This window comes from Xenopus laevis, chromosome 3S (genome assembly GCF_017654675.1).
Source record: "Xenopus laevis strain J_2021 chromosome 3S, Xenopus_laevis_v10.1, whole genome shotgun sequence".
Classification (NCBI taxonomy): Eukaryota; Metazoa; Chordata; class Amphibia; order Anura; family Pipidae; genus Xenopus; species Xenopus laevis.
In genome coordinates, this window is record NC_054376.1 from 116,065,425 (window position 1) to 116,080,660 (window position 15,236).

The window sequence follows — 15,236 nt, forward strand, 5'->3', positions numbered from 1 at the left end:
TCAGGAATCAGAGGAATGGGTTGCATTTATAAAAATTTAAAGCACTGCTTATAAACACCAATATAGCCATCAGTACTGAAAATGAGAGATGCGGAAACATAAGTAGCCACTGCTTACAAAAGCAGCCATATAGACAAGAATTGAAATATAAGGGGGTGGGAAACTCACCAAAATAAAAAGCTTCCCCAACAGTCTCCACAAGCACTTTGGACACACAAGATTATATCTAAGACAAGCATATGCAGGGTACAAACACTAAATCAGATCAGCATTGTCAGGTAGTGATGTACTATTCTATGGGCTTCAGAAGCTAAACATTTTAAATATCAGTTCAGGTTGATTGGAGCTGGTTGTCTCTTCATGCAACATAGGAAAACCACATACCAATAGAATGGGCAGACCATTAAAACACTCTTTTTGCAGATTTAACATAGGAGGCAGATTGTGTGCTTGCGTAACACAATTCCCTGCAATTTGCTGTAACTACGTACCCCATGAAAAACTTTTGAACACATTTTTTGTCTGAATTAATATTTAGGCTTAAACAAAAAATGTCTCAGGTACACAAGTAAAGACTTAATAAACCTATCCCTTAATGTCCAATCTACTTAATGAGTTGCGTGCCAGTAACTTGAACATTAGTGGTGGGCAAGTTATTTGAGAGTTTGTTATTGGATCACATTTGTGATTACGTTTTGGAGAATGAATAGAGCAATCGAGGAAGTAGTAATCAGCATGGATTTATAAATGATAAATCCTGTTAGCCAAATCTTATTGTTTTTGTATGTTGAAGAAAACAAGAACTTGGACAGTGGAGTTACAGTATATGTAATCTACTTGGATTGTGCCAAAGCTTTTAAAATAATGTCAAAAGCTGCAGGCCAATTAATTTCATCCTGGATTTGGCATTCGGGATCTAGATAAACTGAGAATCAAGGTGGCTAAGGGGGTTATTTACTAAACTCAGAATGCAGAAATCACAAACATTTCTCAGAATTTATTAAACCCCGAGGATGGAAAAGCCCTAATCTGAAAATCCGGCATCTCAGACCTGTCGGGTTGCTTACAAGTCAATGGGAGATGTCCCAATTATTTTATTGATGTGCGCTGGGTTTCGTGCAATACTGAATCATGAAATTAATGAAAATTGGATGAAAAAATCGTGAAAATCTGAGCAAATTTTCGGGAAAATGGAGTAGATAAGCGTAAAAAACCCGAGTGGATCTGATCAAAATTTGTAGCAGAAAATGTTGAGATAGATTCGGACTTTGATAAGTAACCCCCTAAGTGTCCGATGATGATCAGTGTCAATAAATGTGAAAGACCTGGACTCAAAATATGCAAGGCACTTATACCGTTAATGGGATAATTATTGGGGGTATGAGGTTTTGAACCTCATACGGAATAGCAATGTTTGTTGTTTTAAAGTGGCATGATACCATTTATTCCCTTAACAAAGAAGTGCAAAGGGATTAAGGACCACCCAGAGGAGCTTAATTCAGGAACGGAAGCTGTACTGAAGTTAACAGGAATGAAGAGCAGAGAGTTGTAAAATTACAAGACATTGGGGACTGAAGCATCAAAATACTGCACCAAGTGGCAAAGTAGCAATCGAGAAGGCAGAAGTAGAAAATGAGGCAATGATTTCTTCAAATGCAAAGACTAATGCCACAAATATAAATAATAAAAAGATGTGGAATGAGAATGTGGCTCCATTAAAAATAGACATATTTTGGTTACTTGGACCCCAGAAAAAGCAGATATGCTTAAGCAGTTCTTATCTTAGGAGTGTACAATAGAATCAGAGTGCCAGGACCATTGTGAGCAAACAAAGTGAACAGACAAAACAGGAAACTCCTTGGATAAAGAATGCAAATGATGTGGCAAGAATAAATGTCACTGCCACTAAATGCCCTGGGCAATGATTTTATGCAATCATTTATGGGTGGAAAGAAATGCTTGTGCCAATACTTTTTCACACATTCTTTACGAACATATACTGTTTCCATAACACAGTAGGACATTAGTTCAGATACACAGCATTTAGTAACTCAAAAATACAAAACAAAAAAATGAATTGTTATTCTTAGTAAATTAAAACAATGGATTTTCATCAAAACAATACTTCTCATTTACCTAAGTTTTCTCTTCAGTAAACTCCCTTTCACTTGCATAATGAACACTCAGCATTTAGCTTTTTCATTTTGCTTGTGACTCTCCACTATGCCTTCAACATGTGTTTACTTTCTCATATTTCGACAGGCATGGGATCCATCATCTGGAAACCCGTTATCCAGAAAGTTCTCAATTACAGAAAGGCTGTCTCCCATAGACTCCATATTATCCAAATTTTCAAAAACGATTTCCTTTTTCTCTGTGATAATAAAACAGCACCTTGTACTTGATCCAAACCAAGATATCAATTGTCATTGGAAGCAAAACCAGCCTGTTGGGTTTATTTAATTTTTAATTGATATTCTAGTAGACTGAAAATCCAAATTACAGAAAGGTCTGTTATCCAGGAAGCCCCAGGTCCCGAGCATTCTGGATAATAGGTCCCGAGCATTCTGGATAATAGGTCCCGAGCATTCTGGATAATAGGTCCCATACATGTACTAGTAATTTTTTCTCATAGAATTTGCATATCTGCAAAGTTATATGCTTTAGAATGGTTCTTTGCATAAAAGGAAAAAACTGATAATCACTTTGGGGGGGGGTAGGGTGCCAAAATATTAGGCATCCCCAGTGATGACAACTAACTTGGGACCCCAGGTCAGTTCTGTTCTCTGAAAACTGCAGCAGCCTGGGGTGGAGTCCTGCGCGGGTCCCGCATTCTTACCCGCTTGGACCCGTTACCCGACCCACAAGTACCTTATCCGCAACCCGGACCCGCTGACCATCAAGAAACAGGAAGTGCTGTCATTGTAAACTGGAAGTGACATCATTGGAAGTAGGCGTGATCAGAAAAAAGGAGTAAAAAACGCTATTGAGAAGACCCGCAACCTGACCCTACAAACCTGCAGAACTGCCGACCCGTGTCTATACCCGCACCCGGAACTTCTACCCGCAGGGTACTGCAGGTTTTTGTGGGTAACCCACGGGAACCCGACCCACTGCAGTACTCTAGCCTGGGGAGATGCCACACCACCTTCATCTTGTTACTTGAACTTCTCTATAGCCCAGATGCACATGTGCATTAAATTGAAGGGCGAAACTTAGAAGAAATTAAAAAAAAAAATATCTCTAATAAGTCAATTCTACTGCACTTGCTGTATTTAATTTTTTTTTTTTAAAGATGTTTTGCTAGTGACCCAACTGGCTGGAGAAAGCCAGTAGGATGACTAGCGAAACATCTTCAAGGAAAAAGAAAATACAGCAGGTCCAGTTGAATTGACTTATTATAGATATACCATAACCTGGATGAATGAGAATCTTCACAGACAAATAGACACTTTTTCCTTTTATTGCACATGCGCACGTGGCTCAGGGCCAGAGCAAAAACCCAAGTAGATGGCCACACAGTGGTGCTACTAATGTACCTTGGACGGGTGCAGTTTTAAGCAAACGGAAGCCCTGGGCTTTTAAAGGGAGTGCTGTGCCCAAATTCACATGGAGGTTTTTCCAGGGATAATTAATACGATCAGTGCTGACAAAATGGTAGAAAAGAACAAATTCAAGATAGACGTAGACTTATTTTTTTTGCACCTACCTGCAAACATTTACAATGAGGCAAAAAGGGCAGGTAGCATATGACAAAGGAAGCAGTGTTGGATATAGATAGAAAAAGGATGCAGTCACCAATTTAGGCTAGTGCCAGACAGGGTCGGAATCAGTAGGCCAGTTTCAGCCACGACTGCTTGGGGAATTCTATTTTGTGTCCACGTCCAGAAGCCGTGTGTCAGCTCTGGTGTGAAAACACTTGGTGGATTTTTGAGATGAGAAAGTTTGCATTTTGAGACATTTTGCCGAGTGTGTCCGCTCAGTCTATGCACTTCGGGGCTGAAATTAGTCTGCGGATTTCATAATGATTTCAGATTAACACTGACAAGTCTGAGCAGCGACACCAAGATATATAGTAAAAGTTAGTCCTGCACAAAAGTCCATCGAGACTAAGCTTACTTTCGACCAGAAAGGTCTACCTGAGTGACCAAAAACAAACAAACACTTTTATTCTCATTGTATGTATATCTATCCGTCCATCCATCTCTATATCTGGGTGCCAGAGCAATATAGAAAATAATTGTACAAATGTGCTAGTGTCGGCACTCGCAGAAAAAAAGGTCAAAAAAGAGCAATAGTGCTGATTAGATCAGGTTTATTTTATCCAAAAAATAAACCTGATCTAATCAGCACTATTGCTCTTTTTTGACCTTTTTTTCTGCGAGTGCCGACACTATGCCATTAACAGGCATGGCTATATCGGGGGTAATCTGATTGTTCGGCCGTATGGCCGAACGATCAGATTACGATGTGCCATGGGCTCTGGCGGGATCGGTCGGGTCAAAATCAAACCTGACCGATCTCCGCCGGACGAAAGATGTCGGCACACGCCACACACGATCCGAAAATCAGACGAATCCTCGATTCGTACAATAAGATCTGTGTGTCTATGGCCACCTTTAAATCTTCTACATTGTACGGATGAGTGCAGACCGTCTAGAGCAGGGGTCCCCAACCTTTTTAAACCGTGAGCCACATTCAAATATAAAAAGAGTTGGGGAGCAACACAAGCATGAAAAAGTCCCTTGGGGTGCCAAATAATGGATGTGATTTGCTATTTGGTAGCCCCTATGTGGACTGGCAGACTACAAGAGGCTCTACTTGGCACTATACTTAGTTTTTATGCAATTAAAACTTGCTTATAAGCTTGGAATTCAAAAATAATCCCATGCTTTGAGGACCCTGAGAGCAACATGTTGCTCACGAGCTACTGGTGCAGTCCATCTACACACAGAACCTTTACATACATATAAAACACAAGAGCCATGAATATACTGTAAATTATATACTATAAACGGTGACTAGTGATGTCAAAAGTTATAGACGGTGAATAGTGATGTCATTTTTGTCCCATTACAATAAATAAAGTACCCCTTGTTGCAAAATATGAGGATATTAGACGTAACCTCAGAGTTTTTTTAAATAAGGGGTGTGTTTCTCCTTAAAGGCTGGGGGAGGGGTCCAATGTTAGCAATTGTATTGGGGGGGCTGCTGCTCTATTTTATTCCTTTCCAGGCAGATTTACAGTTACACACTGGCAGTAGAGTAAAATCCCATCATTTAAGTCTGGAAAGAGAGAGGGTAGTACTGCACTGAATTCATGTTTTTTTCTTTTTTTTTTAAATCTAATTTTTAGCAATCAGATTCATGGGGGGAGGGGGTGTGCTAAAATATTGGCACCCTACCAACAGCTTCATTGTGTGTTGCTATTAGTAATACCTAAAGCTGCTGCTCAATAACTTAGTTGTCTATGAAACTACCCCCCCCCAACAGCAAAACAAAACAAGGGGGAGGGGCATAACGATTGTCAATGGCGCCGGTGAGGCCACTGAAAGCCAGCGTGACATTTCCTGGAGCGAACAGGCCGCAGCATATAAGGCAAACAGTAGAAGAATAAACGAGAACGCGCAGTATTCATCCGCCACACACACAGGGTAAAACGTGTATTACGTAAATGCGCACGCAAATAAGCGCTCTGTAGGTTGAAGTGCTCGGCCTTCCTGTTACAGATACAATTCAACAGCTTCTAAACCCCCCACATTAGACTTGTTACAAACCCTATGGTGTATGCAGTCCCGCTTTTCTTAACGCAGCCGCCAAACGTCCCACAACGCCATTAACATCCAGCTTCTCGGCTCCGGCCTGGACTCTAATCCCGACGTCATAAATCTCATCTCGCGAGAATGTGGCGTCACCGCTGAATGGAGACATGCGCAGTACAGCCGGCGCCTTTAGTGGAGCGATGAGTGTGAAGGTGTGATGGTCTGTGACTGGCGGGAGAGGCAATTGATATTCCATTTCGACACTCCTTCGACTTTTCTCTGGCATAAAAAGATGAAGTCATTTTTTTTTTTGCTCCATGAAAGGACAAACGAAAAGTCGCTGGTGAAAACGAAACACGATAAGGGCAGGCGTCACGTCGGATGCGACAGAAATAAGGTAAGTGAATGCATTGTCGGATGGTGTCGCATTGTTGCTCCGACGCAACACGACTGCTGGATGCACATGCTGCACGCTGAGTCTGCTTCCGACAGTCGTTCTGCGTGATACGGTTGCCATCAGGGGCGATCCTAGGCATTTTTCCGCCTGAGAAGTGTCGGACTGGGCCGGCAGGACACCGGGAAAAAACCCGGTGGGCCCCGGGCTCTTGTGGGCCCCGCCGGCCCAGATCCGCTACTTAGTGGGGCGGCGCGACCCCACTTTGTTCGGAGTCGCAGTAGAATAGCATATCTGTGCATGCGGACAAACTTAGCACGAATGCGGCACTGCGCGCAAGGCTCCCTGCAGCACTCTGGAGTGGCAGCCGGAGGGGGGCCCTGGGCAGTAGCCCGGTGGGCCCCAAGCCTCCCAGTCCGACCCTGCGCCTGAGGCATTCTTCCTTTTGCCGCCCCCACCCCTCCCCGCGGCACTCACCTTTTCAGCACCGGGGGTGCGGGCAACATCCCGCTGGAGAGAGTCGGGACAGTCCACATCGCTCCAGAATGGGTCGTGGGTGGTCCACTTCGCAGTTGCGCTCTCTGCACTAGAAGAGCCGAATTTCCGGGTTGAAAAATGGAAATGGATAGTTACCAGGAGCAGCATTTTTGCTGCCTCTGGCAACCAGGGGGGCGATCCACCAATGAGGCGAGTTGAGACCCGGCAGCGCCCCCTGGTTGCCACCCGGCCGGTATTTCACTTGCCTAGCCAGTAAAACACCTGCCAAGGCCGGGGCTGGTATTACAAATTTACCGGCAATGCAGTTGCCAGTAATTTGTAATACCCTTAAGAAGAAGCCCTTGGCCCACCCCCAATTCGCTCAGTACTTACCATTTTTTTCAGGTTTCTGTCCATCGCACATGTTGCTCCGCCACCTTTTGCGTCACCGTGTGTGACTCCGCCCCCTTTTACATCACGGCCCACCTCCCCCCACCGGCCGGTAAATGTTTTTAGAAAAGGTGGCAACCCTAGTCGCGTCGGATCAACACTGCAACTTCATCTGACATTTCCATCTCTTACCTTATTTCTGTTGCATTCGACGTGATGCCTGCGGTTTTGCGCAGTGCGTCGGATCGCACGGAAATCACCCATGGAGTCCTCTCTACTGTATTGACGGATGAAGACGCAGCAAACATTTTACTGGCTGGTGGTGGGGGCGGGAACAAAAGGGACGGGCTGTGATGTAAAAGGGGTCAGAGCCACGTCACGGCGATGGCCAGAAGGGGGAGAAAAGTTAAGTTTCCAGCGGATTGGGGGTGGGCCAAGGGGTTTTGTTAAGGTAATTAAAAATTTTCCAGCAACTACATTGCCATAAGAATTCTCCAGTCAGTATATCATACCTCCCAACATTTTGGAAACAGAAAGAGGGACAAAAAGATTTGCCGCGTAGAGCCATGCCCATTTCTGTGGTCACCCTCCTAATTACCATGTCCCTTTTACAAATTTGGCAGGTTTTGAACACATTTCTGTGGTTTTAATGTGTTATTACAGTTTTGCTAATGAAGGTGAATTGCCCTTTAAGCTGTGAGTCTTAGTTCTTATCTTATCTAAAACTGTTACAAAAGTATCTTAAGTATGTAGTCTTGGCTCTCTGCCAAGAACCAATTGAGTTAGAAACTTTGTATCTTTTTCCAGCTGTTCAGTGCAGGAGATCAAAGAGAAGCTCAGGACATTGTTTGTGGAGGTTTCTTTTATAGATGTCTCCTCATTGAAATAGATCTTCAGATCTAGGAATTCTTCCTCCTCAATGTCACAGTGAAGAGTTAATCATAGATTGTGCGTAGGTGTTGTCATTTTAACATTCAAGGATTATGACTGGATGATCCTGGTCTCCCATTTAAACATTATTTAATATTTAAATGATTTTCTAGTAGGTTTAAAGGAATTGTTCAGTGTAAAAATAAAAACTGGGTAAATAAATAGGATGTGCAAAATAAACAATGTTCCTAATATAGTTAGTTAGACAAAAATGTAATGTATAAAGGCTGGAGTGACTGGATGTCTAACATAATAGCCAGAACACTACTTCCTGCTTTGCAGCTCTCTTGGTTTACACTGGCTGGTTACCAGGCAGTAGCCAATCAGAGACTTGAGGGGGGGCACATGGGTCATATCTGTTGCTTTTAAATCTGAGCTGAATGCTGAGGATCAAGGAATGTTGAGGAATGTTGAAGAACTTTAATATTTATTATACAAAATATTTTTTAAGCTGAAAAAGGTTTTTAAAACAGCAAGAAAGCATACAATAATATCTATAGAAATAAGTCAAATCAACTGTCTTTCTCAATTCAGAATAACTTGTAAATCTTCCTTTGAGAATATATTGGTCCTCCCATATGTAGCTAGGGTTTTGGAAGGATTTTGAATTAGCACCACATCCCTATCTGCTTTAACCCAGCAACACACTGAGGCAGCAACTAGTTCACCCAAAAGACCCCACCCCAAAGCACAAGAAGAGTAACACTGTGTATGCACTGCTCTGATTTGTATGTGGAAGAAACCAAACAACAGTTACACCAGCGTATGGCGAAAGCACAGAAGAGCCAGCTCCTCTGGTCAGAACTCAGCCATGTACCTACATCTAAAAAAAAAAAAAAGGACACACGTTTGAAGACTGCCAAGTCCAGATTCTAGACCCGGAGAGCGACTGGTTCAAAAGAGGTGTTAACGAAGCCATATCTGTAAAAACTGAGTGCGACATCAGGGGGCCCATTTACTTAGCTCGAGTGAAGGAATAGAATTAAAAAAACTTCGAATTTCGAATGATTTTTTGGGCTACTTCGACCATCGAATTGGCTGCTTCGACCTTCGACTACGACTTTGAATCGAATGATTCAAACTAAAAATCGTTTGACTATTCGATAATCGAAGTATTGTCCCTTTAAAAAAAACTTCGACCCCCCCCTACTTCGACACCTAAAACCTACCGAAGTGCAATGTTAGCCTATGGTGAAGGTCCCCATAGGCTTTCTAAGTATTTTTTGGTCGAAGAAAAATCGTTTGATCGATGGATTAAAATCCTTCAAATCGAACGATTCAATGGATCGAACAATTTTTCGTTTGATCGAACTATTTGCGGTAAATCGTTCGACTTCGATATTCGAAGTCGAAGGATTTCCATTCGGCAGTCGAAAATCGAGGGTTAATTAACCCTCGATATTCGACCATAAGTAAATTTGCCCCCTATTGTCTGCCACGTACAATGTTGTTTTGGCACCTCTCCCTGGAAAGTTTATTTTAATAACACGTCAAAGCTCCAGCCTTGCTAATACAATCAACACCTAATTTAATGACATCGTTGCGGATTATGTTTAACAGATTATTCTGATTGGAGCAACATTCCAGAGGATATATATTCTCGAAGGAAGATTTACAAGTTATTGAGAAAGCCAGTTGGATGACTGGTGAAACTTCTTCAAGGAAAAAAACACAGCAAGTCCAGTTGATTTGACTCATTTCTATAGATATTATTGTATGCTTTCTTGCTGTTTTAAAAACCTTTTTTCAGCTTTAAAAAATTATTTTGTATAATAAATATTAAAGTTCTTCAACATTCCTCCAGTATCCTTATCATTAAAGGGATACTGTCATGTTTTTTTTCAAAACGCATCAGTTAATATTGCTGCTCCAGCAGACTTCTGCACTGAAATCCAATTCTCAAAAGTGCAAACAGATTTTTTTATATTCAATTTTGAAATCTGAATGGGGCTAGACATATTGTCAGTTTCCCAGCTGCCCCAGTCATGTGACTTGTGCCTCCACTTTAGGATGGAACTACTTTCTGGCAGGCTGTTATTTCTCCTACTTAATGTAACTGAATCAGTCTCAGTGGGACTTGTCTTTTACTATTGAGTGTTGTTTTTAGATCTACCAGGCAGCTGTTATCTTGTGTTAGGGAGCTGCTATCTGGTTACCTTCCCATTGTTCTATTGTAACTGCTGGGGGGAGGGAGGGGGTGATATCCCCATCGACATGAATTTGAATTGCATCTCAAATTGAATGTCGTCCACGACTTCTCATATGACGTTTCTCGCTGAATCGAATCAGGCCCAGTGTGTCCAAAATAATTTTGTCTTGTTGATATGATGGCTGCACCACTTACATAGCCAGTTCTGTTATCTAACTGATATAGCTTAATATTATCCATACGAACTAGGGATGCACCGATTCCAGGATTCGGTTCGGGATTCGGCCAGGATTCGGCCTCTTTCAGCAGGATTTGGATTCGGCCGAATCCTTCTGCCTGGCCAAACCGAATCCTAATTTTCATATGTAAATTATGGGTGAGGAGGTAAATTGTGTGACTTTTTGTCACAAAACAAGGAAGTAAAAAATGTTTTACCCTTCCCACCCCTAATTTGCATATGCAAATTAGGATTCGGTTCGGTATTCGGCCAAATCTTTAACTAAGGATTCGGGGGTTCGGCTAAATCCAAAATAGTATATTCGGTGCATCCCTAATACTAACATTAAAGTATGGTCACTACTACTGCTGATGTACACTATTGTATGGAGTGGTTGTTTTTTTTTTCTACATTGTGTTTTCTTTAGGCTCAGAAATCATTTCATCCCACTATGTAGGTTTTTCTGATGCAGTTGGCATGACAATAAAGTCTGACTCGAGTTGACTTAAAGGAACAGTAACGCCAACAAATAAAAGAGTTTTAATCTAATGAAAATATCATGTAGTGTTGCCCTGCACTGGTAAAACTGATCTTTTTGCTTCAGAAACACTACTATAGTTCATTTAAACAAGCTGCTGTGTAGCAATGGCAGAAATTGAAAAAAAAAATGCTATGGCACAGGTTAAATAGTGCATAACAGATAACACCATTATGTTCTACAGAGCTTATATATCTGCTCAGCGCCTGGCCTGGCTCTGTATCTGCTGTGTAACCTGAGCCTTTTCTTCCCCCACTTCTACACAGCAGCTTATTTATATAAACAAAAGTAATGTTTCTGAAGAAAACACAACAATTTTACCAGTGCAGGTAAACACTGCATTATATTTTTACTACTACAAAACACTTTTATTTTTTGATGTTACTGTTCCTTTAAGAGTCTTGTTGCCTCCATTAAAGTTATTTTGCAGATCTTTAAAGGAGAAGGAACACTACCAAGGCAGTTTTTAATAGATTAACCACAACAGTGCAAGCTAGAACACCATTTTTATTCTTTAGAATGCCTTTCCATATGTGAGTAATCAGCACTATTTAGAATAGCAGCTGCTTTTTGCTGCTATTTGCTTGCTGTGACATCACTTCCTGCCCAACTCTCTCGTTGCTCACTCATAGCTCTGAGCTCAGATTACAGCAGGAAGGGGAGGAAGGGAGAGAGGAGCAAACTGAGCATGCTCAAGCCCTGGAGATTTATGCTATAACAGGAAGTCTGATACAGAAGCCCATGTGTGCATAATAGAAAGAAAAAAATGTGGAGTTTCTTTTGACAGAGGACTCAGAGCAGCATTACTTTGAGGGTTTACTAGTGTATTTATATAGATTTTTCTGATAAAGCTTACTTAGTTTTAACCTTTCCTTCTCCTTTGAACAACTGGTCCTGGGGTATTTCAAATCCTCAAGATCCCATATTTTTTTCAGACTAGGGAGTAACATATCTACGCCCCGCAGGGCTTGGGTGCAGGCCGTGCAGCCAGGCCTATCCACTACCCACCCCTCTCCAAAAGCAATTTTTGCGGCGGTTTCACTCATGCATAAACCGCAAATGAGCCTGAGGGGGTGTGAGGCCTGGTGCAGTCGCAACCCCCATTAGGTCCGCCACTGAGACTAGGGGTAGAATGTCAGTAATTTTATACACTTTTTATACTAATTGACACCCCTAATATTTTTAACTTTTTCTCCTTTAATTTAGATGCATAGGTGCACAATAGCCAGATCATTGTGAATGACCATCTTAAGTAATTCAATTTCATCTCTAGCCACTTACAATTGATCCCACTCACAAGGTTCCTTGATCACCCTGGGTGTAAATGGTGGGGGAATGGATTTGTGGCAGTTGTTGGGGGGGGCATGGAGGGGAGCTCTTGGTGGCTGAGGTAGTGGGCCCTTGATATCATGTTTGCCAGTGCGTGGGCTCCTGGTATAGATCTGCCCATATAGCCGTCAGGGTGAATGTGTAGATCTGTGCAAACGGATTCAGCTTCAGTAATTTAAAAACACTGTAAAAAACTTTACCTGTAGTGTTGGCAGCTGCTTCTGAGTCTGTTGAATTGCAAATGGCATCAACTCAGAATGTTGAAATTTGCATTCTCCCAAGTTATAATCACAGTACTGAACTAAGAAATGCCAAATGGCATTCGGCAAAAAGTCAACTAAAATCTCCATTCCTATAATAACTCAGTATGATTCTGTTCACATACCAAAAAGATTCTGGCAGAAATGTTCTGATAATGTTAATTCAACTGATTTTTATGCCACCGGGGGTCTCCAGGGTTACTAATGCTTTAATCACTGTTTGTCTTCAAATCTCTAAGAGTTATCAGCTTGAGAAGTCACAGAAAACTCCACTGATAGCAGAGATATGTTTCATGGATTAGACGACGGCGATTGGCATTTTTTGTAAATGGCCAAGTGCAAGCGTTTTGTTGTTAAGATATAACATTTCCATGGGAACCATGGCTTTTTGTGATCTCCAATTACTTTTGGAAAGAAATTCATTACAAAGACCTACTTTTTGGGAGCCAGAAAGGAATTGCTTGGCAACACAGCTTGCACTCTTAAGACTAGAACACACCCTTTAAACAACAATAAATTCATTGTTTCCCGCTGTTTGTCTTAAAGGACAAGGAAACTTAGATTAAATGATGGGTGCCAAAATGTTGGCTAATTTTTTTCCCCTGGGCAGTTACTCATTTTAGATTAAAAAAAAAAATACTCTCCCAGGGAAAGTATCCCAACATCATTCTGATATATCACTTACCTGTCCCAGGTAAAACATCAGTAAAGTAACATACTGGTAAAATGCAAACATATAACTCTATTGTGAATGTGAATGTCTAAAGGGCACATGTACATCCCCAAGTGTACTGATCAAAGTATAATTTCATGTTTTTTCCCCAGAATGCAGGTTGCATCATTACGGTTGCAAGGGGGCAATGCAGGTGGTGCAGTTGCGCTGTGTGCAATTTAGTCGACTATTTTCGAATATTGCCCGGAATTTTTACACTGATTGTGACATGTGCACCCTATTCTTTTGGAACAACTGAAGGAGGGAGGGAGATGGGGTAGAAAATACAGAAATAGTTACCTGGTAGAATGATGAATAAATAAGTCAAAATGTTTAAAAAGTGAATAAATGACAGATATAAGGGTGCATACGTGCAGTGTGGAGCATTGTGCAAATAGCCTGCAGTCTGCACCTAGGACTGCCTAAGCAGGCAGTAAGGATAGGACTGAGCTGCATCTCCAAACTCTGCTCACTGCATGGACCACTAGATTTTCAGTCTGGCCCTGCATGCAGAGAACAACAACCCCGGGGTGCCTCTTGTAAATTATACCTAAATACTTGCATGTTTTAAGATATAACAGGCTTAGTCTGGGTCTACAGCATATTAGCCGCCTATATTGGCACTGCAAATTCTTACATTGATAACTTTTCGATAGTGCCCCCTAATTTTCCAATGTAACGGCAACAGCAATAAAGCTTAGCCCTCTGGATCATCCTGTTTATTATTGCTGGAATCACAGAATCATGGGAATGAGACTTTAAAAGGCAAGTAAAACCTCAGAAAACCCATTTAAAATGGTGCTGCTATATAAGCCTAAGTTAGGGTCCCACCTTTGCCAGGCTTAAAACCTGAGCAAAGGGGATGGGATGCTGATTTAAGGGCAGTGGCTTAATTAGAGAGTGCCGGGTCCTCTTGCAAAAATTCTTCATTGGGCCTGGTGCATTCCGAGCCACATCTTACCATTAATTATGCCACTGGTCAAGGGCATGTGTGATGACATATGTGATGACTTTCAGGGTGATATGATGTTGGAAATACAAAAGAGAGCGGATTGATCAATGCACAATCCCTGGTCCCCTGTTACATACATTAATTAATTTAGTATCTATGTAAGTGCATGTATTTGCAATATGCAGGAGACACTTTTCCCCAGTAAAGCAATCATGCATGGAGGTGCCATCCTATTAAAAATATGACAAGGTAAAAAAATAGGACCACCAGATGGAGTTTGACTTGGTATGGTGGCTTTCCAATTTTATGGAAATACATGCACTTGTATGGATACTACAAGTATGGATACTACAACATATGACACAGGGGACCAGGATTGATCAATCCCCTTTTTTATGTATTCTTGTAGCAAATTTGGCCAGACCAGTCACTCTTCCATTGGGACAGTATATTTTACTTAGTCGTCGAGTGCTCCCACAACCCACCTTTTTGTGATAATGTTGGATGACAGGGTAAGTGTGTCAGATTTGAGGGATTTCTGTCCAGATTTTTGAATGTCGAAAACTGGGCAGAACGTTTTGAACTGGATAGCTCCTTGAAATACTGGGCTGTCTGATTCAAAAGCAGACGAGTGGCAACCCTGTATAGCACCCCAATGATAGCTTACATAATTACATACTGCTATAAAGAACTTTTTCATGCCAAGAATAGATGAGATTACTGAAAGATATAAATTCCGCCAACGTGGACAGCGTAATGGCGAATCCACAGAACTATTTGTAGCAGCTTTGAGAGGGCTGGTTTTTACCTGTGAGTTTGGGAATCTAACAGATGAAATGCTAAGAGACCAAATAGTGGAAAAAACAAACTCACCTCACATTAGAGAGAGGCTGCTCCTATAGTAGGATTTAACCCTTGCAAAGGCTATAACAGTTGCTAGCCAAATTGAAACAGCGGTGGTAGAGGCTAAAACTCTCAGTCAGGGAACTGCTGGGAATGTACAGACTGTGAATTCAACAATGTGGCCTAATAATGCACAGTCACAGGCAAAATACAGTGCTAAGGAAAGGGATTCACCTACACTGCAAAACCGTGCAGCAAATACAAATAAAAAATACAAATAAAA

The 15,236-nt window shown here is 41.6% G+C and overlaps 1 protein-coding gene across 4 annotated transcripts in view; it reads right to left on the reverse strand.

Annotated features, from left to right (window-relative positions):
• The window catches only part of matr3.S (matrin 3 S homeolog), a 37,083-nt gene extending 31,147 nt beyond the window's left edge, over positions 1 to 5,936 (reverse strand). Inside the window, exon 1 of one of the 4 annotated variants that reach the window (XM_018254254.2) lies at positions 5,778 to 5,936. The gene's annotated coding sequence lies outside the window, so the exon portion shown is untranslated. 4 annotated transcript variants of the gene reach the window in all.
• Between the last annotated feature and the right edge of the window lie 9,300 nt (positions 5,937 to 15,236).